At 28.5% G+C, this 4,434-nt stretch overlaps 1 protein-coding gene across 1 annotated transcript in view; it reads right to left on the minus strand.

The window, feature by feature from the left end:
• Window positions 1-3,263, minus strand: part of LOC106678755 (uncharacterized) — a 70,461-nt gene extending 67,198 nt beyond the window's left edge. The window contains exon 1 of the mRNA XM_067045442.1: window positions 3,251-3,263. The gene's annotated coding sequence lies outside the window, so the exon portion shown is untranslated. The remainder of the gene's footprint in view (window positions 1-3,250) is intronic.
• Between the last annotated feature and the right edge of the window lie 1,171 nt (window positions 3,264-4,434).

The raw sequence follows: 4,434 nt of genomic DNA on the forward strand, positions 1-4,434 counted from the left end.
TAACACACAACGTACCCATCTATCCATAACTCAACATATATATATATATATATATATAATACAGTTCAAATCCAAATTTTTTTTCTCAACAAAAATTGTTTTCCCTATATGTGTATATATATGTTTTTTTCTTCTCGCTCAAAGCCGAATACAATTTACCAATTTATCCATTACATTATTCCCCGTGTTTCACTATTTTATACCCTTCCTCTCCAGTGATCCGCAAATCAACTGTTTGATCAATTAACCATATTAATAGAAATAATCAACAAATAGCAACGTATAAATAAAGCAGAAATAAAACAATCACTGCAGTAGAACAGTTTACCAAAAATAAAAAATAATAAATTTTAAAAGAACTAATGCATAAATTTAAAAGACATATAAATGAATTAAATAGTTAGAACACATAAATAAATAGGTTAATAAAAAAAGAAATGTTTTAAAGGTAAAATAAGTAAGAATAATTTCAAAGTGACTGGTAACATTTCGGCGTAAAGGCACCCTTGAACTAAGCAAACTTTTAATAAAATCTCGCTATTAACCAGATTTAAAAGATTACATCTAAATATTAATAACATAACCAAACTAATCGATCTTGGTCTCGAAATAGATAGGGGCAATTGAAAGTACATAGTCAGAATTAGAACAAATCAAACCTTCGAAGAAAAGATTAGGGATAAAATAAAATCTTGTTATTTTTCAGTAATAAATTGAGTTCGCGTCAACTTAGATTGAACATTGCCATTTCTTTACCGATTAGTAAGTAGCCCCTCTCGTTAAAAAAGAAACTATGACGTAGAGGAGATAACTAGACACCCCGTAACTGCCTCCCCTGGATCAAGTAAATATAGGGGAAGTTCTTGCAGCGCGGTAATTGTATTGTTGTCGGGTTGGATCAGGAATGAACCAATTGAAAGGACAGGTATACTTCTCGGTAGCAGGTAAAACGTAGATGGGAGGATAGTATTCCGTCCTATCTTGTAGGATGCTCTTCGCGGATTCACTAAATTTCAGTATTGTTAAAGTTATGATATTAATTTAGTTATACATATAAAAACACAAACACACACATACATAATATAAACCCAATTCATTCATTATTTTAAAAGAAAACGGTCTGATGAAATACTTTTATTCTCCGGATAAACCCTTTACATCCAAGGTTATTTGTTTCAAAAACTGGAGTTATATAACCGTTGTAGAGGTAGAAATGCTTGGTCTCAAACATCCAACTTGTCGGCTTGCCTATCTATTCCCGATGAACTGGATATAAAAAAATAAATAAATTCCAGTTTTTCTTCAGTAGTTACGTAACTTCAAGTTCTGAAATATGGCTTCGCATTAAAGCGTCAATAAGTCCATTTTCGAACTAACCAATAGGATTTGAAATTTAAAAGTGAATATGAAAATATTAATATTTGTCAACAGTCACAAAATAAGTGAAAACCTATAATTTGAGACCATTTATGGTTCCAATTGGATTTTTTGAGATTACTTAGAAATGGGTCCAACTTAAAAAAAGATTTTGTGAAATACCTAGTATATTGTTGTATATACGTTTTCATAATAATTAGTAATTAAAAAAGTTATTGTGTGTGTGTGCGCGCGCGCGCGCGCGTGTGTGTGTGTGCGTGCGTGCGTGCGTGCGTGCGTGGTAAAAGGCCATTCCTCCTCATGAATTCGATGACATTAAGCTTTTTTTTTTTTAATAAACATAGGTCCACCACTGAACTTTTTAAATTAATTACGTAACAGTTCTGATGAAACAGGAGTCCCGAGATGATATTTTATTCAAATCTTTCACCTTGCACACTAAAAAAAAAATGCACGTGTCTAAAATTACCTTACCCCAGAAAATAAATTGGGGTAGCATTAGTGTCAGTGGATAATGAAACAGTTGAAATTTATATAGCACTTAAAAACATCTATCGATTTTGTTTCTTACCCTTTCTACCTGAAGATAAAAAATGAAAACTTTATTTGTTAACTTCATGACATGAATTATATAGCATGTCCAATATCGGAGCGATTTGATAATTTTCGACCAAATTGCTTTGGATTATGATTACAAATTTATAGTAGTAGCAAATTTCTCATTTTGATATACGTCAATCAATCATTTTTAAATTGTTATGTAACATATCTAGTTAGAAATAGAAAAACCAAGATGGCAAACTTGACAGATACATCACTTTGACTTTTTAAAGACACTGCTATTGATCACTATTTAATTATTTAACATATTAATGTGTGCCCATCAAACAATATTTTTTGAATTTATTTATTTTAACCTAATTTTGGAACTGCGTCACTGAAATAAATATTAAGTTATAGAATTGTTTCCATAGCATCCGACGACATGTTTTCAAGAAAGTATGTTTATTTTCAAAACGATTTTCTTCAACGGCCTGCATATTATAATCCATATCATTTTCATGAATCATAGATAAATGTAGTTGAAGTACCGGGGAAGTGGTCGCTGCACTTCAGACTTGGAGGTTAAGGTCAGAAACCCCAATAAGCCTATTCGCTTAAGTGACCTTGTAAGCCTTCCTTTAAGATGATATTTTTAGACATTGCTAAAATTTAATTGAAACTTATTTTAATTTTTTTGCGGACGTGGTTGATATACACGAGTTTCAAAAATCAATAAAATGTTACCAAGAAAAAAGAATAGAAATACACCTCACCTAATACTTTGCAAAGTACGAAAACTTTAATTAATATAAAAACTTTCAAGGTAATATTTTATCAACTTCCGATATTTGTTTATCTCAACCACACCACTTTTCATAACAAGTACGTTATGTAACATGTTCAATGACGGCGACATGTCAAAAGACTTTTCTATAATTACTATTTATACTTATTTATTAAGTTTAAAGTTAAAAACATGCTTTAAATGACTTAATATTGTATATAATTCTATAAATTTACTTTATGGACAAAAATTAATGAATAATAGTATAAAATAGTTCAGATAGCCTGTTTTCGTTTTAAAATCTATTTCTTTCCATCTTCAACTTATTGATTGCTTAGCAAGGCCGTACTTTAGTTTAAATTTAAATGGAAATATTAATGCGTATTAAAAAAAATAAATCAGAAAAAAAATTCATTCCAAAACTGAATTAAATAATAATGAAACTATTTAATGAATTAAAATTGTTAGCATAGTTTTATTAATTATTGAAAATTCATTAAAATAAAATAAACAAAACATAATGATAATTTAAAAATTGATTTATTTTCTGTACGTTACGTAATAAGAGATTACAAATATAAGACAAATATTTTATGTTGATGTTATTTATTCGTTAAAACTGGGCTGCGCTTTTAGAAGTGCATCAATAATCATTTCCATCTTCTGTTGTATATTTTGATACATAAAAATTATAATTTTTTAAAAATATAAATAGTTAATCGGCATTAAATAAGTAATTACGTAATTATGAATCTTATTTGCCATTTATACTGATACATAACAGTCGATGCAGGAATACTATCGAGGGAGGAATTTCACTATGAATCGATATCAAGATATCGTTTTAGATTACCGTAATATTACACTGTAGTCGATGATAATTATTAATAGACTACACAATGAAAACCGGCACTTCAAGTGACATACTTAAGTAAGTCAGTTTCTGCTGTTTTTCACTTAAATATGAATCATTAAATTAGTTACTAATTCATTTCAAGTTAAATAGTACATTATTACTACGATATTAACTTAAAAGAGCCGTTTGAACAAAAGAGGAGCACTGACTAAGTAGAGGATGTTCAGTGTTATGTAACACCCTGATATCAGAACTCAAGTTTATATTTAGTTGTATAATTTAGCAATTTTGGATTATCTGGATTTTAATACATTCTGATATTAAGAACAACATATTTATTCATGCAAATACATCTATAATGACCCTTTACTCACTATTTTTTATATTTTTAACTATTTATTCTGTTGTTTCCTGTGTATTTTATTTGTTTACATATTAACAATAAAGGGTGACAAGTCCTTTAATATAAGAAACATAAATGAACCATGAGCATAGAAGATAGTTGATAAATATTATATTTTAATAAATTATTTGTAAGAAGTCTATGACGATTCATATCAATAGTTTATTTATATCTTTCTTTACAATAGTAGTAATAGAGGTACTTTCAGGAGAAAAATTAGTAAACAATTTTATAAGACCGGTTAACACTCAATTGAAAAATAAAACGGAAAAATAAATATAGATTGACAGCTAAAGACAGTTTAAATGATAATATAAATAATACTAATTAACCAGATTTAAAAGATTACATCTAAATATTAATAACATAACCAAACTAATCGATCTTGGTCTCGAAATAGATAGGGGCAATTGAAAGTACATAGTCAGAATTAGAACAAATCAAACCTTCGAAGAAAAGATTAGAGATAAT

Source organism: Halyomorpha halys, unplaced genomic scaffold, assembly GCF_000696795.3.
Source record: "Halyomorpha halys isolate HHAL.00 unplaced genomic scaffold, Hhal_1.1 Scaffold158.1, whole genome shotgun sequence".
NCBI lineage: Eukaryota > Metazoa > Arthropoda > Insecta > Hemiptera > Pentatomidae > Halyomorpha > Halyomorpha halys.